General features: G+C 43.4%; 1 long non-coding RNA gene across 1 annotated transcript in view; it reads right to left on the bottom strand.

Moving 5' to 3' along the window:
* Positions 1–23,040, bottom strand: part of LOC136631473 (uncharacterized) — a 69,267-nt gene that overhangs the window by 20,832 nt on the left and 25,395 nt on the right. Inside the window, exon 2 of the long non-coding RNA XR_010793025.1 lies at positions 16,584–16,638. This is a non-coding gene — a long non-coding RNA (uncharacterized lncRNA). The remainder of the gene's footprint in view (positions 1–16,583; positions 16,639–23,040) is intronic.

Genomic DNA, 23,040 nt, shown 5'->3' on the forward strand with positions numbered 1-23,040 from the left:
AGATTAGGTACACTTTAAGCTCAGCTAGATCAATCATGTACATCACATTGTTTTTGTAATGCCGCCACTACATCCCCCAACCAAAAGCATACTACCTATAAATTCCAAGTTGTTGCTGAAACTTTGTGTTGTTACCAAGGAGCAGATAAAGTTAATGAAAGCCTAAGGGTGGTTTTACACGAGCGTGTTTTTGTGGGTGCATACGCGCGCACAAAAACACACTTCTATCAGAACAAATGCATTCCCTAGGGTGTGTTTACATGTCCGTGTTTTACAGGTGCATGCTTGTAAAGATAGGACATGCATGCACCATAGTCTGCAAGCATGGTCTGCTGGCACCCTTGAATTGTTTTTCAGGGAAGAGCTTTATATATATATATATATATATATATATATATATATATATATATATATATATATATATAAGCTCTTCCCTGAAAAACAAGAATTTTAGTGTAAAAAATAAAAAAAAATACTTACCTGTCCACCGCTGCCGTGTCCCCGCGGAGATGAAGAACACATCTGCTGCATGCAGCAGATGTTTACTTCATCCCCGCGAGGAAAAAGAATTCCCTGCTGCACTTGCCACATCTGTGACAGATGCAGCAAAGGAGCTCTTCATCCTTGCAGGGAATAAAGAATTCCCTGCCACAGCTGCCACAGATGAATTCATGAATGGGTGATTGCTGCCTCTGATTGGCTGAGCGCATGGACCAATCAGAGGCAGCTGTCATTCAATAGATGAGGACTGCTTCTGACTGGTCACAATCCCCAGACAATCAGAGGCAGCCCATTCAGCTGCTCAGAGCAGTGCACGAGAAGAGTTGGCTGACGCGGCTGAGTCCCGGCAGCTTAAGAAAGGTGAGTATGATTTTTTTTAAAATTTTTATCACCATTTTTTCTTGTTTTTCAGGGAAGGGCTTATATTTAAAGCCCTTCACTGAAAAACAATTACAGGATGCCAGCAGCTGGATCCCCTACCGCAGCTGTCATCTGTGACAGCTGTGGTATGGAATTCTTTATTCCCCGCAGGGATGAAGAATTCCTTTGCTGCATCTGTCACAGATGTGGCAGGTGCAGCAGGGAATCCTTTTTCCTTGCGGGGATGAAGGAAACATCTGCCGCATGTGGCAGATGTGTTCTTCATCCCCGTGTGGATAGGACAGTGGCGGACAGGTACGTTTTGTTTTTTTTTACACTAAAATACTCGTTTTTCAGGGAAGGTCTTATATGTAAAGCCCTTCCCTGAAAAACAATTCGGGGGTGCCCGCAGACCAATGCCTTCAATGGAGCCACCGGCAGCAACCGCAGCTCCATTGAAAGCAATGCACAGACCTTTATACACGTGTGTTTTTGCACGTACATAGATGTGCACCTATGTACGCACAAAAACACGCTCGTGTGAAGCCACCCTAAAGGAAACATTTTTGGTGCAGACTCTCATGCCACTTCTGGTACCTGAACTCCTATCTCATCCACATACAGGAAACCAAGACGAGGGATAGGCAGAATAAGCTGCTGCTCAAGGTGCCATAGAGAAAAGAAGAGAAAAAACTATGGATTAAGAAACCTGCCTTTAAATTTTGTTGTACAACCAAATGGACACTGTCCTAGCTGTCACAGACTTTCACTGTGTGACAACTGCCTAATATAACCAATTAAGGGGTCAATCTATTGAATAATCATGACATAACTTCTCCAGTTTAGCTTTTCTATTTCTTGGTTTGTAAATACCTCACAAATCACAATTTTAGCTAATATATGTATTTGTTTTGATGCTATGGTACGAGCAAGTGCGCATGAATAGTGGGGAATGGTTAAAAATTACTTCAATTCAAGTGAATTCGATTTTTTTAGAATCTAATCTACTCACGTGTCCCATCTGTCACAGCTGTCTTGTGATAATGTTGCATTTTTAGTTATTGACTTGTATGGTGAAAAAAATCCTTCCATGATAAAAACACCAGCAAAAGTTATCCTGTTGATTTCAGAAAATTCATTCCTTTGTGGAATTATCATTCGATTTGATTTTAGAAGGAAAAAAATCAATACAAGTCTGGTTGAACATCTTTCGTTGTTCTAGTCCACCTAGTGCACCCTCACCATATGCTACTTTAACCACAATGTTCAGTGTCAGATTAAACCCTGTGAAGGTCTCTAGGCAGTCGAAATCTTGGGGGTTTATCTTGCAAATTATATACTAATATGCATTTAATTTTACCAACCAACAATTTTAATAAACCAATTTTTAATATACAAGACAAGCATTGGTAGTTCTTTGTTTCAGCCTCCGACTTTCTGTGTCTACAAAAGAGATGCAATAGTCTGAACAAGATTGATTAACTCTGTTATAGTAGAAATTAGACTGTGAAGTTAATCAAACTTCATTATAACTCGGAAAAGCTAACTAACTACCGCAGATGTCAGATATATATACTCATTGGTGCTCTTGAATCTTCTATTCGCGTCTAGACTTGGCAGGAACTCGCAACACACTAACTCACAGAAAAAAATTGTTCCTCAAGGTTTCTTGTGAGCACACTCTAGTGGGATAACACTGAACTAAGATGTGTAGGATGCATGTCAGCCACTAGGTGGAGGTGACCATCACTACTCTACATTATATGTACATACCGGTAGGACGCACCAAAATTTTATACTAACTGATGGAAGATGAGCCTTTAAGAGACACATGTGATTGTGCATACACAACATGAATAGAAGCAATACTCATGTGCCTATCTGGAGACACTGCAAAAAGATACTGCTAATTTTGTAAACAAGAATTGCATTTTTACCCACGCACAAAACGACCTGGCTGGTAGAGCTAATGGAAACATTAAGATATTTTGACAGGGAATAAAAAGAATAGGAGATGCATAGCAAAAGATTTGGATGTCATGCTGTGGTTTAACAGGTGGTGGGTGCACTGTGCGCATGAGCCTCAAGAAGTGGGAGGAGGCCCGATGCATTGCTACTAAGGGTGCAAGAGGCATGCCATAAGCTTCCTCTGCTGCAGCTAAAAAAGGCCTAAGCTCATGGACATTATTTGAATCATGGTGGTGTGTATACCTGTATATGTGTCTGAATTTTGACCAAGAGAAATGAAGAATTATTTGCAAACTGCACAAACAGTACAGTGTTTAATTTTTTGGATTGAAGAAACTGCGATGTGTACCCGGTGTCTATGGTTTATGTACTTTAAGATGTTAATGGACAGGAAATGGAGAAAGTCCAGCATTGGGTTAAAAGCTTTCAGTCTTTATTAGATGATTAAGGAAGACATAAAGGAACAAAAGGACATGTGCCGTCTTACATGTTTCAGGCAAGCATGTTGCATTTAATCATATTTCCCTATAGCGTCTTTAATCTCAATTTTTCATTTCTTTGAGTTGATACCTTTTTTCTATCTTTTTAACACAATTTAAGAAAGCTTGATTGTAATTTTCTTTCAAGCTCAAATCAATAATTATTTTGATCCTTTGTTGCAGAGAGCCTAAAAGATGCAGGGCCTATAGACTGAAGCCTACTCTGCCTATTTGGTAATCGGGCATTGATAATGTTATACTGTAATATGGTTTTGTGAAGTGATTCAGATTTTTGTAAACACAGTCTAAATTGGATAGATTATTTCGCCTAGAAGTTATTAACCAGTATGAAAATACAATGTCTTCAGAGGAGTGTTACTAAAAAGATCACTATTACAGCATTACTTTAACAATAATCATTCTAAGGAAAATAATAATGAAAATAACTTCCATATTAGGTATATTCTTCAATACAGCATACCATATTTTTGTACTAGCATCTCTTAATGCTGGCAGGTTCTGTAATTGCTAGGTGGGTTTCAGCTAGATAGTTGCACCTTGTTATCTTTAAAGTAAACTCCTCTTCAGTTAAACCAAGACCTAGTGGGAGATTCCTTTGGGTTAAAGGACCGCACAATATCTGTCCTTTTTCTTTCAATCTCACACACAAAGCTTCTAAAAATCTCTATAGCTGCAGGGTGGATAACACCTTCACTTAAGAGTAGAGAAATTGAACTGACTTCCAATATAAGTCAATCCTTACACTTTTTTGCAGCTTTGTATTGTTTTCCTTTCTATGGTGAGACGATGTTAAAATCCCTGTTTTTAGAAATTAAAATATTAAGCAGTCTGTATGCTTCTGAGGTTTGTTTGGTTCCATACTGAAGTCTGTTGTGAAATTAAAACTAACAACTGACCATATGCTACTGTAGCTCTGTGCAACCTACAAGTATTGAAATAAATGGGCCTAAGCTTCAATGCCAGACACTGGTTGATTGGTGGCATTTTGATGGCTGCTGATCCCAACCATATTAGTACTGTGTCCACCACCAGTTTTGACTTTAAAATAATAACAATAATTATTTTCAAAAGAACATCAAAAACGAATAAAAAAAATAAATCACTAACAATCATTATAATTGAACGGTGGACAGGATGATTTACTTGTTTGGATCCAAGCATTCTCAGTAGGGACATTATATACCTATGAGGTTTGGCCACCTTACAGCACCCTGGTCAATAACAGATAAGCTCTCTTTCTCCTATCTCTATTAACTTCTTTTTGTAGTCAGAAAAGTCGGCAACTATACAGCCAACTATGATGGTCAGTTGTATCCTGAGCGTGGCTTTAGGTTTCGCTGGGGCAGAAAAAAAGTCTATTAGTATTAAATAGCCCTTTGCAGTATAAACAGTGTTAAAACTAAATTTTATTGATATCGTTAAAAAATAGGGCTTAGGACATAAATGGATACCATGTTAACCCTGTATTTTACTATTAAATATAGGGTTAATGTGATATCCATTTGTGTCCTGAGCCCTATTTTGTGAGCATGGCTTTAGATTTAAAAATAAAAAAAACTTTTCATAGAAATATACTATAGTAAACCACTATTTCGGTTTACTATATGGTATTGTAGTTTAGCCTAAAACATGCCTCCCAACCATCCAAGATTTGGCGGCTTAGTCCCAGATTTTGGGGCCTATCACTCTGTCTTGGAAGGCATGCCATCTATCCTGCTTCTCACCACTTTGGCATGACTAATATGAGTAACTCCATCTAACAAGTAAAATCATCATTACTCAGACAGTAAATGCTACACACTCTATATAACACCTGCTGCAGTGGCCGAGAGCCAGGCCTTCAGCCGGGAAGACGGCGGGGTATAAGATGGTGGTGTTTTATGGTGGCACTACCGTCTCCTCTCTTTTGAGCCAAAGTACAGCCCAGCTCAGCCACTTGCAGATGGATAAGAAATAACAGTCCTTACTATTGAGGATTAGTTCTAGATCGTCTTTGTTATCCCAGTGTCCCTAGATGAGTGACTTGCAGTAAATAAATGAGTCTACAACTACATCTTTCAAAACTGGAGGCACTCGGTTTTCTTTTACTCACGTTTTCAACTCTTGATTTTCCAGTACGTAGGTGCTTTTGCTTTTCAATGAGAAACAAGTGCTCTTGAACAAGTTGAGTATCACGTTTCTTGACACGCTTACTTCCCTTGCACACCTTTTCAGCACACATAAAAAACAAGGAGTCCTTTTTTTTCCCAAGGCACATACATCCTCAGCGTGGGTTCACACGAGAGTGTTTTTGTGTGTACTTAGGTGCGTACATACGTGCGCACCTAGGTACGAACAAAAACACGCGTGAACACAGCTGCGTGCTTGTTGTCAATAGAGCCGCGGCTGCTGCCGGCGGCTCCATTGAAAACAATGCTCTGCCGGCTCCGTGCATTCTTTTCAGGGAAGGGCTTTACATATATGCCCTTCCCTGAAAAAGAAACATTTTAGTGCAAAAAGAAAAATTACTTCTCCACCGCTGCCGTGACCCCTGCGGGCATGAAGAACACATCTGCCGCATGTGGCAGATGTTTCCTTTACCCCCACTAGTTAAAAGAATTCCCTGCTGCTACATCTGCCACATCTGTGGCAGATGCAGCAGAAGAATTCTTCAATTCTCAACCGCAGCTGTCACACATGACAACTGCGGTAGAGAATCCTGCTGCCGGCATCCCCGTCAATGGCTTTTCAGGGAAGGGCTTCATAAGCCCTTCCCTGAAAAGCCATTTAAAATAGTGTCGCTGTCCCTGGCTCTGTAGTTCTCAGCTATCAGCAGCCGGGGATTTAAAATCCCCGCCTGCTGGTAGCTCTGATTGTGATTGGCTGAAGTGCTTCAGCCAATCACAATCAGAGCTACCAGCAGGCCGGGATTTTAAATCCCTGGCTGCTGATAGCTCAGCAGTGCTACAGAGACGGGGACAGCGGCAGAAGTCGCTGCTGAGCCCCAGCAGCCGTAAAGGGCTTTTCAGGGAGGGGCTCGTGTGAACCCACCCTCAGTCATAGTTAGCTAATGGACATTCTCTTGGGACAGCCACTCCTGTCTTAGAAAGAATTTTCTTAAATGCTCTTTCACCTCTCGTACTCCTGTGCACATTGTCCTAGCTGTGGTGGATTTTGTTCCTCCCTTGGCGATGCAGTTCAGTGGGGAAATGTGCGACAACCATACTCCAACTTCTCCCCCAAGTTGTGTTCCCCAAGTCAGGAGTGTCAGCACCACTGACTTCAGCGCACATCACCCCCTCCACCTACTACATCCTACATTCTTCTTCTCCCTCTCCTTTCTCTAGAACCCCTCTCTAGCCCCTCAAACACCAATCACATCACACACAGCAGGTTAGGAGGACCAACAAACAGACTCCAACAAGGTTGATAACACCAACACATACACCAAACACAGATGAACTTGCACATAAAGACGAACAGACCACAATTGCTGGAGGGACCCTAACTCTGGGTGACTACACGGCTCTCTTAGCTGGGGAAGTGGGCATGTGTGTCAGAACCAGCAATTCTCGCGGCCGCCGTGCCCGCACCACCGGTCATGCCACCCAGGTTACAGGAGTGCGGCGTAGGGGAGCCCCGGTTCTAGTAATCTCCCCGGGCCGCTGTAAAACTGGTCACCGCCGGGTTGTTAGGGAGGCAGCAGGTGCTTCTCTAGTTACTTGACTACCTAGCTGGCTTCCCTGGTAACGGTCTGTTCTGCAAGGCTGGGGGCGTGTCCCCAGTACCTCCTTGATTGACCTGCTGCTGTCAGGCTCCCCGCCCCAATCAGCTGCTGGGGCGGGAGCTCTGACAGCAGTTAAAAGTGTGTGTTTTCCTTCCAGCTCTTGCCAGTGTTAGTTTGGTTCTCCAGCTGCACCCGCATTTATTTTGACTGCTCTTGTTACCCTGGCTTTTCTGACTTCTGCTTTTGGACTTTGACTACGTTTTGCCTTCCCCTCTGTACTACGTACCCTCCTGTTGCCGACTCGGATTGTCTGACCATTCTACTGTTTGTTTGTCTTCAGTGTCTGTTTGTCTTCCCGTGTCCCGCTTCCCTAGTTTCCCAAATTTGCTATTAACAACCATGTTAACTCGTCGTCCCAATTGTCACCTTTTTTTTGTAACTATGGGTTCCACTCCCGGTTCTCGCTTTCTACTCCTTTTGTCTCGAACAATCCGGCCGCTGACATATCCTCTGAGGAACTGTGCACAGTTTGGGCCCAGGTTCGTAAGAACCTTCAGGGTTCCCAAGAGAAACTACGTAAATATTCCAAGAAAAGATGTACTATCTCGGCACCTTTTGTGGTCGGGGAGCAAGTTTTATTGTCATCCAAGAATCTGAGACTTAAGGTTCCCTCCCTGAAACTTGCTCCTCGGTTCATTGGCCCATTTACTGTGTCGCAGGTTATCAACCCTCTGTCATATAAGTTGTCACTTCCGGACTCCTGGAAGGTCCACAAGGTTTTTCATAAAAGCTTGCTTAAAAAGTACGTGACTCCAGTTCTACCCACCCAGAACCCGCCCCCTCCTTCTTTGGTACAGGGGGAAATGGAGTATGAAGTAGAAAGGCTTGTTGACGCCCGACGGGTTAGAGGTGTGCTGCAGTACCTGGTCCACTGGAGAGGATTTGGCCCTGAGGATAGGACGTGGGTCCCTGCCAGGGATGTTCATGCGCCACGCCTAGTCCGATTATTCCACAGGGCTTTCCCGCTCAAGCCCGCTCCTGGCCATGGGGGTCCGGTGTCCCCCCGTAGAAGGGGGGGTACTGTCAGAACCAGCAATTCTCGCGGCCGCCATGCCCGCACCACCGGTCATGCCACCCGGGTTACAGGAGTGCGGCGTAGGGGAGCCCCGGTTCTAGTAATCTCCCTGGGCCGCTGTAAAACTGGTCACCGCCGGGTTGCTAGGGAGGCAGCAAGTGCTTCTCTAGTTACTTGACTACCTAGCTGGCTTTCCTGGTAACAGTCTGTTCTGCAAGGCTGGGGGCGTGTCCCCAGCACCTCCTTGATTGCCCTGCTGCTGTCAGGCTCCCCGCCCCAATCAGCTGCTGGGGCGGGAGCTCTGACAGCAGTTAAAAGTGTGTGTTTTCCTTCCAGCTCTTGCCAGTGTTAGTTTGGTTCTCCAGCTACACCCGCGTTTATTTTCACTGCTCTTGTTACCCCAGCTTTTCTGACTTCTGCTTTTGGACTTTGACTACGTTTTGCCTTCCCCTCTGTACTGCGTACCCTCCTGTTGCCGCCTCGGATTGTCTGACCATTCTACAGTTTGTTTGTCTTTAGTGTCTGTTTGTCTTCCCGTGTCCCGCTTCCCTAGTGAGGGTAGGGACCACCGCCCAGTTGTCGCCCTGGGGGTTAGCCCAGGGGGGCAGCCCAGGGGGGCAAGTAGGCAGGGACAGGGGTTGCGGGATTTACCAGGGACCCCCATATCCTGGACACTGTCCTGACAATGTGTGTACAGACTGTGCAGCATCCAACAGTAGCATCTAATTAATGAAAATGATTTTATAGCTGAAACCTGCTGGATGGAAATATTCATGGAGTGATGGAGAGCAGTGAGGAGGGTACTGTAAAAAACTGGGGCCACAGTGGGGGTACCATAGTAAAATGGTTCCATAGAGGAGGCATAATTACTTTGTTGGGGCCAAAAGAGGACTAGTACTATGGGTAAGGCCAGATTAAGCGTATATACAGTAAGACTTGGAATTGTTACTGTATTATTTGCTTTATAAGACGCAAGGGGGATCCTATAAAGCAAACATGCCGAAATTTGGACCTGGCCAGCAGATGAAAAGGTTCACAAGTCCTTCTCACACAGCAGCCGGCCGAGACCTTATCCATAGCAGGAGAGCAGAGTGGCCAGTACAAACAGCTGATTGGTGGAGGCAGGGGAGCAGTAGGGTGTTCAATAATCAGCTGTATGTACAGATGAGCAGCACTCCTGCTATGCCTGCTATGAAGCCCACAGTGTGATGAGGATCACACATTCGATCCATAGCAGCTGCCCATACAAACAGCTGATTAGAACTGCTGATTAGTGAAAGAGAACTGCTCCACATACAAATTACACGTAAGTATTTGTTTTGAAATCTTTATTTTCCTCCATGCTTTGGCTAATGCTGTTTATCATTATGTGTGCAAAGAAATGCTGACACTGTTTAAAGAGAGCTACATGATTCATGCTACCTAAAGTAATGCTGCATAATCGCATATTTAGCTTCTGTCTAATGATTGTAACTTTATATGTACTTACCTTAAATCTAATATTCTAAAATTGGAGACCAATGAAGGCTGCAGCTAGTGTCAGGATTGATTTGTAAAATGTGCAGAGCATATTAATCATAGTGATACCCATTCAGTATTGGTCAGTCATTGGTGTGGGTAGACTGCAATTAACTCAGGGCCCTCCACCAATACCAAGCAAATATTACTCTTATACATTTTAACCCCTTAAGGACCAAGCGCTGCAAATTTACAGTGCTTGGTCCTGGGCTTTAACCCTTTCCAATCCCCTGTCTGATGTCTTCCAACATTCTGATTGAAGCCTGTACAGCTCCAATGTCAGAAGATGTCCGGCAGGGTATTCTTACTGTATATTACTGGCATCTCTGTTGTCGGGGGCCTCTCTAGCATGTCACAAACTGCAGTACTGGCTCTAGCTAGCAGATGGCGTCATTGTAAAATGGCTGAAAAAGAAAGCTCCTTAGTAAACCCTGAAGCCAAAATTGGATTGCAAAGGGTTAATCCTGGTCGAAAGCAAAAAATACAGCGCGGGATTAAAGCCTCTGCTCCTGCAATTAAGTAGGAGCAGGTCAGGTTGTTGAATCCGGAAGAGAAGGGAGAAGCGGTTTTTAATCACTTCTGCCTTTTTTCCCCCCAGGTAATGAGCGCTATATACTAAGAAGTGAAAGTGTTTCTTCCATTACATGACCCGGCGATCACGTGACTGCCAAGAGCCCCTGCTACAACAGAGCTGCAGGGTCCTTCAGAGCCAGATCAGCTCTGTTAGTGACTGATGTCACTGCAGGGTTTCTTATGGATGCCCCAGCTACAGTGGAAAAGTGTGAAGTAAAAAAAAAAGACAAAGTGAATGATCCCCAGAGGTCTTATATGACATCATGGGTGTCATAGATGGTAAAAAAAAATCCTTACAAAAATAAGTTTAAAAAAAGTTACAGAATAAGGGCTCTTTCCTGATGTGCGTATATCGGCTGGGTTTTCACGCCCCGTAAATATACACTGTCTCTCTCTGCAGGGAGAGAAGGCAGGCCGGGAGCAGTGCACTGAGCTCTTGCCCCCTCTCTGCCCTCTCTCCACCCCTCACCGCTATTTGCAATGGGTGGGGGTGGGGCAGAGCAGAACTTAGCTCCACCCCTTTCCTGCCCCTCCCTTTGCAAACAGTGACGAGGGGCGGAGAGGGGGCAGGAGCTCAGTGCACTGCACCCGGCCTGCCTCCTCCCCCTGCAGAGAGGGAGAACATATATCGGCCGGGCATGAAAACCCATATACGCACTTTGGAATAAGCCCTAAAAAAAAAAAAATTATATGCAAAAAAAAGAAAATGATGACCCAAAGTTGACGCCAACCAAAACCGTCGTTGTAATCCAAAACCATACATAATATATATCAGAACATACGAAACAAAATGTAGAGCCCATTCTCATACTTTATTTTGCATAAATCTACTAATTAAAAAAAAAAAAACTATAAATGTTAAAAAAATATTTTTTTTCAGCCTTTCACCCTCAATAAAACTAATTCATGAGTGTGAATACATTTAGGGAATCAAAATGTACTATATTTAGCAGGTCCTGTATCTGATATTAATTAAGGGGTCTGATATAAATATGGGAGGTCTGAATATATTTAGTCCTGTGCTTTTATGTAAGCCACCCACAGGGGCATAACTGCAGAGTCTCCACCCCATATAGCTCTCGAGTAACATTGCCATACTGTGACTGTCTATCAACTGCATACCATGACTAACTAGTACAACTGTACTTGCACTAGGTCACACCACCAAGCCGTAAGTTATAACATTGCCACAACATGACAGTTAACACTACCATAGTGTGACAAGAAAATACTACCATACAGTTGCTGAATAATGCCACCATACTGTGAGTGAATAATATTCAAATATTAAAGGGATTGTCATTCAGTATTAGCAATTTATAAAAAATGAAGGGTGGGCTGGTGAAGGTTTAAAACTCATTCAATTGGCGTGCTCTACCTAGACACAAGATGGCCGCGGCCATCAAGTCACATGATACAACCATAAGAAGATGGTCGCTGTATGTGATCACATGACGTTGAACCTGAAGAAGACGCCTGCCACCAGTGATTGCATACAGAAATGGAATTGTTTGTGAGCTGCCAAAGGAGTTAGCAGCAAGTCTCAAAGTCTCCTAGTGTGCATGCCCATGACGCAGTCCAGTGGGTGGAGCTTAGCTCCACCTACCCTGCCCCCTACCATTGCAAAAAGTGGTGAGGGGCGGAAAGAGGGCGGAGAGGGGGCGGGAGTTCAATGCACTAGCTCACAGCTAGGCCCGCCTCCTCCTCTTGCAGAGAGGGACAGCGTATATCGGTCAGGCATGAAAACCCAATAGATATATGCCTATCTGAATAAGCCCTTAATAAAACATTTTTTCAGAGACAGGGTGACCAAAAATGCACTACTCTGGTGTTGTTTTTTTTTTCTGAAAATGTTCACTGTTAAATAATGCATTAGTTGGATAGATCTGACTTTTATGGATTTAGCGATACCAAATATGTTTTGGCTTTTTTATTATAAAATATGGCAAAGGGTTTTTTCTTTAAACTTTTATTAACTTTTATTTTATTTCAATACCTATTAAAACTTTTTAAAACTGATTTTTACATGTTTTTTAGTCCCCATAGGGGACATGAGAGACCCAGGCTGTCATTGCAACAGAATAGCACCCCATGTTCTTAAAGACTTAACAGCTGCAATCAGCAATGGAGCTGATCGGAGCTGTTGCGGATACTTTTCAGCTATAAAAAGCAGCTGGCACCCACATTGTATAGAGCAGGATTAACCCCCATACAAACCCTGAACGTCCATGACGTAATTGTACATCCTGGAGCGTTAAGGAGTTAAAGTGACTGTCTGGGCCTGGAGAAAGAAAGATGGCCACAGCAGCTTCTCAGAGTGCCTGCTGTACACTGTGCACTGGTATGCATCATTGGTATAAGACACTACACCTGCTCCGATTGACCAGTGCTGCCCATGTGAGAGTTGCCGGTCAGTCTGATCAGCATGTAATGTCTTAGACTACCAATGTATAATATGTACAGTGTGCCTCAGGTAGTCAGAGACGTGGTTTAACCATCTGTGTCTCTCCTGGCCCAGGGGGAGCTCTAAACTTTGTTTAGGAGAGCTGGCATTCCAAGCAACTGGAGCTAAACTTTACATTGGATTTAACTGTTAGTAAAGGTGAGAGGGTGTTTATACAGGGTGTTTATACATGATTCTGCTTGTCCCTTTTCTTGCACCGCAGATGTAGCAGAGCAGAATGTTTTATTTGCTTTGTTTTAGCTGTTAGAATATTGTTTTGAAAAGAAGGTTTCTTCAGAAAATGAAGAAATGAAGAAACCTTCAATGGGAAACTCATATCGCACTCATGTGCAGATCGCACAGTCTGACTGTCCCATTTAAAACAATGGGCGATGCGTTCTGAGGGACACGGAGAAAAAAGGACATGCTGCTTTATTTTTTTGCTTTTCTTTTTTTTAAACCTCGCAGCACTTCTTTGAGAAAATCGCTAATGTGTATGGCATCATTTAAAAGAATGGAGCTCATATTCACGTGAATTTTGTGTGTCTAGCAATGCACGAGATTCGCACTCGTGGGAATGCAGCGTAAGGCTAATAGTGGCTGATAGTAAGTCACGCCTAAAATTGTCATCCATGTGCTGTACGATTTGCGGGACACCGCACATTTGCATCTACTACTCCCGTGCGAGACTCACGCGGAAATAGGAAACGTTGCGATTCCTCTGTTTTGCAGCATAGCTGCATGAGAGAAATCACTCATGTACATAGACCCATTGCAAATAAAGTGTTCTGCATCTTGCAATGCACGAAACTCAGACGATAAAATCAGCCATGCAAATATGGCCTAACATCACAGGCAGGATTACACTGAAAGGTAACACCTATATGTAGATAACACGGGAGTCACCATTCACAAGAGCTATAAACCGTTACTATCTACTCCCCCTCCCTGCAAAATGACCTCTGCGCACGTCACAAAACATGCCTAGAATAGTCTCCCATACAAGTCAATGGGTCCCCTCTAGAGATGAGTGATCTCTCTCATTCTCTCCACCCCCCACCCCCCTCCCGGCTTTTAAATGTAGTTCAGGAAAGATCGCCACCCCCATAGTTATGTACAGACAGCAGAATAAAAAGATTTCTACAATCACAAAATAAAAAAAAGAAAGAAAAATGGAATATGTCACAATTACACTCGTATGCCTGGACACTACTGTAGTTGCATTTCCCCATCATATAACATTAGTAGAAGATATTTTTTTTTATTATACATTACGCAGCTCCTCTTTTATTCTTCCTGGAAATGTAGGAATAACTTGAAAACTATGTGATACCATTCCCCTTGTCAACTGCATGTTTTTTTTGTCCCCATTTGTCACTCTGATCATTAATTGAACAGTAGTAGAATGTGTAAGGAAAATCCGTATTGAAAAGATGAATTGTAGCACTGAATTCATACATTTCCAGGATGATATAACAGAAGGCTAAAATACTGAAAAAAATCAAAGCCTATGTTTACATAACAGAAAGCTCGAAGTTTTAATATGATCCTCCAGAATTCTTTAAGCCTTTCTTTACGTTCACATTACATAATGAGTGAAATCGGCTCATGCGTGATATAACATTATTAAAATAAACAGACAGTACACCTCCATACGTTAAATTATACTTGGAAGCTGTCACAGTGCAATACTGTAGCTTAGATTATGATGAACTACTCAGTTTACGCAACTTCTTCACCTCTAGATTATGCTTCTAGGGAAAGCAAAAAAAGTTGCTTTTAAGACATCTATCTCACCACACTCTCCTGGAGTCTGAATACAAATAGGAATATTCTGTATCAGGCACAGTAAGGTTACGGTCAGTGAGAGATGATAAATGCATCCTGTCAGGCAAGGTACACAAGATGTAGAGTTGTAGGGGAGCATGAGTTTTTTCAGATGCACTCAACATGCTTCTAGTAGACAGAAGAATAGGATATGTGTAGTTACACACATATATATTATTTTATATAGATCTGCTCATTCATATATCTCAATATGTTGCAGTATAATCTACATGGGATGCATAGCCACATTTATGGGATTTATGAGTTGGGCAAAGTTGCTTTGCATTGACTGACGTAAAGTTTGGAACATGCTTTTCAATACTGACTGTGTTGTCAAAAGCTGACATTGCATCAAAGCTATCTGGGATAATCAAGAGAGATGTCCACGAGTGTTTATGGCACTGACCTCTGCTCCAGAGAGTCCCTCTGAAGTCCGCAGCCTTGATTTCTGGGTAGCAGGGGTGGAGGGTAGTGTAGCTGCTATAGAGAGAGGTGGCTCTAAGCAAGGTGTGGAGAAGGGGTGCCGAGGTGTGGAGTAAGGTGTGGAGCAGGAGATTTCTGCTCTTTCCCAGAAGGCAAGGGAGAGCTTGTATTGCTGCAGTGATCAGAGGAAAGTGGGTCTGTGTTTTGGAGCTTAAGCAATCTCCTCTGAAGCTTATGAAGTAGCCTGAGAACTTCCTTCAGTGCCACCTTGCCCGTGCACCTGATGTTAAATAAAAGTCGAGGAGTTTATTTGAATGGGCAGAAGATTTTCTTATTTTAGGTATCTTGAAGGTAGAACCCATGGCTAGATGGGACTTTAGAGTTGTAGCTGAGGGTAGAAGATTCTGCTAATTGGTAGATGGTGCAGGAGCTGAGCTTCTCAGCAGCTAGGCCATGTCCCTACAGGCAGTTTTTCTGGCCCATCTGTGGATCTACTGTACAAAGAAGGACGTATGATGCTGTGAGTTTGGGTCAGTATGTAGTGGCCCAGTACATCATCCTGGTCCTCTCCATAATGGTCATACATGTTTATCTTATGTGGATGCACTGTGCAAAGCTTGTCTTGTCATTTCCCATGTGTGTGTTGCCCAGCTGTGGCACTTGAGGGGTTAACTTTTATAAAATCATAGTCTGCCTGTAAATGTATCAGTCTGTCATGTCATGTGGTATGAGTGAGGTTATAAATAGGAGTGATTGAGAACGGGAAAGGAGTTCCATCTTGTCTGCTGAGAGAGTCTAACACAGAGCCACATGGAAGCACCTTCAGCTTCTTTGTGGTGAAGATGGAAAAGAAGGAGAGATTTCCTGTAGCAACTGTATTCTGGATGTAAGTGGAGTGAGCCCCAGATCAGAGAGTTAACATTCGTGAGTAATCACTTTCCTTGACAAGGCCAGTGCAGAGGTTCTGAATAATTAAGTCTTTACGTTTTCCTATGTGGCTGTCAAGAGCCAGAAACACTGCATAGAAGTGTTTAACTATACAACTTATGCTTGTTAATTGTCACAACCACATATCTCCAGAGCGGGGTGCAAATCCTAAAAGTCAATAATTGCTGCCAGAGTGTCTGCGGAGTGACCCTACCCCCTTTTCCAGGAGCGGTTCCTGACAGATGTAGTGTGTAGGACCGGTGTCATCCTGTGTTTCCTCCCTGACCTCTGATCTCTTGTCTTGCCTGCACTGTATAGACTGTACCTAAATTGCCTTGTAATAATAGTTCACTGCAAGTTTATTCAAGTAAAGTCTATACCAGTCTTTACCCATTCCTGGGGACCAGAGGTACTAAAAGACTGTGCCTGTGATTATTCTCTGTCGTGTATAATACCAATTTGTAGGAATGGTGGCGTCATCCATGACAACTACAACCCCCATCCTGCTGTTTATTGGCATTCCCTATCCTAAGGGTGTCTTTGGTGGCCTGCAGATATACTCTGGCCTTGACTACGTGTTCTCTCTCAGGGAAAGGAGCCTGGTAAGTGCCGCCGTGACAAGCCATCACTTAAACCTCCCAGCTCCCCACATATGCCAGGTGCCCGGGGTGTCTCTATGGAATACTGCAAGTAGATTGTAGGCAGCCTTGTACGTAATATGGGTGCAAAAATGTGCTTGTAATATGCTTATCTGAAACTGGCCTTAGGTGTTATTGAATCCATGCCATGCACCTCCTCTTCCTCCTCCAGTCATGCACTATATATAACAAAGAGAAACAGATTTACTTAAGCGTGTTTATTCATATCGTAATAGAATATTTGATTTTGAACTTTTCTTGTGCCACCTATTTATTGACCTTTCAATAGTTACATACTGTGTGAACAAGTTAATATCAACTTTATTATAGAAATACAATCTATAAAGCATATTTAACCCCTTAGTGACGAAGCCTGTTTGCGCCTTAGTGACGGAGCCAAATTTTGGAAATCTGACATGCGTCGTTCAACGTAGCATAACTCCGTAAAGGCTTTACATATCCCAGTGATTCTGACATTATTTTTTCGCCACATGTTGTACTTCATTTAGGTTGTAAAAAGAGACCGATATAATTTGTGTATATTTATTAAAAGTACCAATATTGGAAAACTTTTGAAAAAATTGTCATTTTTTTACATTTTCTCAAATATGTCCAAACATACTGTACAAATTTTTGATAAGATATGTATTTCCATCTGTTTACTTTATTCTGAATGCACACTTGAAAAACTTTTGTGTTTTTTTTTAACCATTTATAGGACGTACAAATTTAACATTACTTTTCAGCATTTTGAGGAGCACTTTGTTTTCCTGCACCAAGCCAAGTTTGCAAAGGCTCATAAGTGTCAGAATAATAGATACCCCCACAAATAACCCCATTTTAAAAACTACACCCCTTAATGTATTCACTGAGGGGTGTCATGAGTATTTTGATTCCACCAGTTTTTTTTCAGGAATTAATTCAATTTAGGGGAGAAAAAATAAAATTTCATATTTTTGCAAATATGTCATTTTAAAGACATATTTTTTTCCTATAGAGCCCATGAAAATGAGGATTTACACACCAAAATGGATACCCCCATTTCTCCCGTGTTCAGAAACATACCCATTGTGGCCCTAATCTTATGTCTGGATGCACAACGGGAGCCAAAATGAAAGGAGCAGTCGGTGTCTTTCAGAACATAAATTTTGCTTGAAGGCGTTTTAGGCCCCATAGCACTTTTGTAGAGCTCTTGAGTGGCCAAAACCAAAGAGAACCCCCACAGATGACCCCATTTTGAAAACTAGACCCCTTACCAAATTTATCTAGGGGTGTACTGCCCATTTTGATCCGACAGTTTTTTAATGAATTGAAGCAAAGCAAAAGGAAAAAATTGTGATTTTCGTTTTTTTGGCAATTCTGTCATTTTTAAAACTGTTTTTTTGGTACAGCACACACATGAATGAAGACTTGCACCCCAAAGTGGATACCCCTGTTTCTCCCGTGTTCAGAGACATATCCATTGTGGCCCTAATCTTTTGTCTGGATGCACAACGGGGCCCAAAATTAAAGGAGTAGTCGGTGGCTTTCAGAACAGAAATTTAGCATGAAGGTGATTTAGGCCCCATTGCCCACTTGTAGAGCCCTTGAGCAGCCAAAACGACAGAGAACCCCCACAAATGATCCCATTTTGAAAACTAAACCCCCTAACAAATTTATCTAGGGGTGTACTGTGTATTTTTACCCTACAATTTTTGAATAAATCTAAGCAAAGCAGTAGGAAAAAATTTACAATTTTCATTTTTTTGGCAGTTGTATCAATTTAAAAAACTGTTTTTTTTTGTACAGCACACATAGGAATGAAGACTTTCACCCCAAAATGGATACCCCTGTTTGTCCCATGTTCAGAACCATACCCCTTGTGGCCCTAATCTACTTAAAGGACACATGGCTAGGCCTATAATGGAAGGAGCACCCGTTGGATTTTAGGGTACAACGGAATAAATTCCAGGCCCCATTGCCCACTTATAGAGCCATTGAGCGTCCAAAACGATAAAGAACCCCCACAAGTGACCCCATTTTAAAAACTAGACCCCTTAACGAATTCATCTAGGGGTGTATTGCGTATTTTGACCCCACAGTATTTGAATAAATTTAAGCAAAGCAGAAGGAAAAAATTACGATTTTCATTTTTTTTGGCAATTTTGTCAATTTAAAAACTTTTTTTTTTGTACAGCGTACACAGGAATGAAGACGTTCACCCCAAAATGGATACCCCCGTTTGTCCCGTGTTCAAAAACATACCCATTGCGGCCCTAATCTACTTACAGGAAACATGGCAAGGCCTGTAATGGAGGGAACACCCATTGGATTGCAGGGCACAACTGAATAAATTCCAGGCCCCATTGCTCATTTGTACGTAATAAAAATTGACTCCCTAAAAATTCCCCCCCCCCCCCCGCCCCACACACACACTCCGCGCCCTTTTCGGCGTTCCCCAAATCTTAGATAAAAGTAATAATGTGAACTGTGTAGTATTTCCAAAGACGGGTAATTATGGAGGCTGGTTGGGATGGGCACATAGGGCAATAAAACCGTGTATCCCCCCTCCTCTCATGTATTTTGAGGGGCTTTTCTTGACCTCAGTGGCGGGGATGGGGTGTAAAAAGTGGCGTTCCATGAGTCTTCGTAAGCTTGATGAGGTGCGGTGGTCTCACACAGAAGGCGCTCAACATGCTGCTCCTGGAACTGCAGGAAGGCGAACGTTCCTGGGGCTTCTTGTAAATTATGTATTACAGATAGCAGTCTGAATAATGCCGGGCTTACGCAGCCGTAGGTGGAATCTGCTTGCGGAGGCCCGCAGCGGATCCCAGCTGTGAGCCCGGCTGTGACCCTGCGTACGGCCGCGTAATGTACTGCGCATAACTGCCTACTCACACAGGCGGTCATTCGCAGTACACATTTTTTTTTTTTTTGTATTACCCGCACCTTGGCTTAGCGATGACGCGGGTACCCGCAGCCCGTATACAAGGTAGTTGCATATGGGCAGCGGGTATATCTGCGACCATGGAGCACAATGGGCTCTATGTTGTGGATATCCACGGTAAAATAGAACCTGCTGCGCTCTCTTTTCTGCGAGTGGATTACGCAATTCCGACCCACTAATGTCAGCGGAATTGTGTAATTCAATGTGATTGATCTACGTATTACTGCGGATCAGACGCATGCGGAATCCGTAATTCCTATCTGGTCATGTGAGACTGGCCAAAGGTAGATCGCTACCTTTTTTTCACGTGACCGGGGACTGCTCAATGAGGCCACCCGTTACTGCTCCGTTGGTCGCCGAGAGCAAGGAGATTTTAAGTTTCCTGGGCTCCCCGACTCTTGCGCATGTGTCCGGTGTTTTGCCGGAGGTCGCATGTGCAGAATCCGGGTAAGTTCACGGAAGAAGATTGCGTCGGGGTGTAAATACGGAGGCCTCCGGTAAAAAGTTTCATCTCCTCTCACCGATCGCATCAGTGAGGGGAGATGAACCTTCACCTTTTTTTAACTTTTACGAGATTGCCATTATTCTTTGGATAACGGCGAACACGTGACCAGGCATTGCTCACCGCGGCCCCCCGTGAAATCCCCAGGCTCTCGGCTAAGTTTTGTAGCCAGGAGCAGGGAGATTTTAAATTACCACGGCTTTTGCGCATGGCCTGCCATATTGGCGACGGGCGCGTGCGCAGAAACTGGGGTGAGGTCCGCGGATAAATCCGCGGGCCTTAGGTACGTCATTTCATCCTCCCTCACGGATATGATCCGTGGGGGGAGATGAAACGCAAGCTTTTTTTAACTTTTTAAAACTTTTTTTTTTACTTTTTGCACTTTTTTTTTTTTTACTTTTTGCACTTTTTTTTTACATTACATGATCACTGTCATCCATTGGATGACAGTGATCATGTCCCCAGTGACATCCCTCTGCTCTTGGCTACACATGGCAGCCAGGAGCAGAGCAATTTTGAATTTCCCGGGGCTCGAACCCCTCTGTGCACGCGCCCGATGTCAATCATTGGGCGCGCATGCGCAGATGGGGATTTCGGGTCCCGGGACATCGGGACATCGCAGAGGACCGGGGGTGAGTATTTTCACCTCCCCTCATGGATCCGATCCATGAGGGGAGGTGAAACTTTACTTTCCTTTTACTTTTTCAACTTTTTCGCGATCACCGCTATCCAATGGATAGCGGTGATCGCGGGCCCGGGGACCGCTCACAGTGTTCCCCGGTAACACCTCCTGGTTCCCAGCTACCTTCAGGAGCCGGGAGCCAGGAGATTTTAAATTTGCCGGGGACACCCGGGCTTCTGCGCGTGCGCGTGACGTCATCGTCTGGCGCGCATGCGCAGAAGGCCGGCGGCGGCCTTTTTTACACAGGCTTTACTACTTTTTTACACAGTTTTGTTAACTTTTTTGCGATAGGCGCTATCCATTGCATAGCGCCGATCGCAATACCGGGGGGGACTGCCCGCATCCTGGGATGACAGCTCCATGCTGTCGGCTACCTGCGGGCACTGACAGCATGGAGCTGTCACGTCCTCAGGCAAGTGGGCATTAATCCAAAGAGGATGCATAAAACTACGTCCTCTAGGATTAAAGCCCACTTTCTGAGGACGTAGTTTCCCGATGGGGCGGTTGTTAAGGGGTTAACATGCTTAAACACTTAGGCCAGCTTCACACAGCCGATAAAATCGTGCAAGATTTGTGTGTTGCGAGACACACAAATCTTGTAGAAGTATAAACCCCATTCTTTTGAATAGAGGTCAAACACATGCGCGAGGTTTTCCAGCATGGCACCGCAACCATGTGAAGTTAGCCTTAAGACTCATTCAGACAAGCATGTTTATGTGCGTACATAGGTGAGCATAAAACCACATGTCTATTTAGAACCATTGGTTTCTTATGATGTGTTCACATGTCAGTGTCTTACAGGCATGCAAATGCACGCACCTGCAAAAGATAGGGCATGTGCATTTTATAGGTCTGTGGTGCGTGTAAATATTGCCCGTGGGGAGTCCCCTTGTCACTGAACACTGTGACAGCACTGTGGCAGAGGATTGCAATGTTTTCCCATTGCTTTCAATGGGGCCGCCGCTGCTGTCAGCCCCATTGGAAACAATGGGATGCAGGCAACCACTGCAGTAATTTTCGGGAAAGGGCTTTAAATATAAGCCCTTCCCTGAAAATCTTCCCTAGCATGTGTAAAAAAATAAAAAAAAATAAATATATATATATATATATATATATATATATATATATATATATATATATATACTCACCTCTCTGCCGCTGTCGCGGCTCAGGCGTGTCTTCTTTGCTTGGTCCCCCTATGAATTCAATAAATGGCTGAGCGCTGCCTGTGTTTGGCTGAGCACTCAGCCAATCAGACACAGCCCTTTCAGCAGACGGGGATTTTAAATCCTTGTCTGCTGAAAGAGATTCAGTACAGTATCGGGGACCAATCAGAGAAGATGTGCCTGAGCCTCGAGAGTGGCTGAGAGGTGAGTATATATTTTTTAAATTATTTACAAATGTTGGGGATAATTTTCAGAGAATTCAATGAATGGCTGAGCACTGCCTGTGATTGGCCGAGCACTGTGACCAATCACAGGCAGTGCTCAGCTGTTATTCAGCTGAGCACTCAGCCAATCAGACACATCCCTTTTAGTAGGTGGGGATTTAAAATCCCCGCTAAAAAGAGATCCAGAGCAGTGCTAGACAAGCGACTAGACGCGCCTGACCCCCGACAGTGGCGGAGAGGTAAGTATATATATTTTTTACACCAGCTAAGGATGATTTTTCAGGGAAGGGCTTATATTTAAAGCTCTTCCCCGAAAATCACTGCAGGGGTTTCCAGGAGCCTATTGCTTACAATGGGGCCACCGGCAGCAGTGGCGGCTCCATTGAAATCAATGGGCAAGGACCTTCATTCACGTGTGTTTTGGCATGTCTGAAAATGTGCTCTTCTGAATGAGGCCTTAGGGTTCCTACTCACTAGCGTTTTGTTTTACTCTGCGATATTGTTGCAATTTTTTAAACCGAATGTCAATGGGACTTTGTAATGTTAAAAACGCATTGCAAGTTTGTGCTTTGCGATTTTTGTGCGATGCAATTTTTAATATTAGAAAGTTCCATTGACATACGCATTTAAAAAAACGCAAGGGCTTAGGAGCCCTCAAGGACACAGTTTCCTTTAGTCATTGTTTTTACATCCTTTGCCTTCTAAGTGCCATAACTTTTTTAAAGTTCCATAAGCTTAAATGTATGAGACTTGTTTCCTTCAGGTCAATTGTGTTTTTAATTACACTATTTATTGTACCATATAATGTATTGAGAAGCTTTTTAAAAAAAAAAAAAATCTTATGGGGCAAAATGGGAAAAAAAAATTGAGTTTTGGCTTAATTTATTCTGCAGGTCAGTACAATTACAGCAATACCAAATGTATATCTTTCAATACCTGTTTTCTGTTGCCATATTTCAGGACCCACAACCTTTTCATAGTTACGTTTACAGTGCTGTGTGTGGGCTTGTTTTTTGTGGGGTATGTTGTGACTTTTATTGGTACCATTGTGGGGTACATAAGACTTTTTGATCACTTTTTA

The sequence above is a fragment of the Eleutherodactylus coqui genome, chromosome 6 (assembly GCF_035609145.1).
Source record: "Eleutherodactylus coqui strain aEleCoq1 chromosome 6, aEleCoq1.hap1, whole genome shotgun sequence".
Taxonomy (NCBI): domain Eukaryota; kingdom Metazoa; phylum Chordata; class Amphibia; order Anura; family Eleutherodactylidae; genus Eleutherodactylus; species Eleutherodactylus coqui.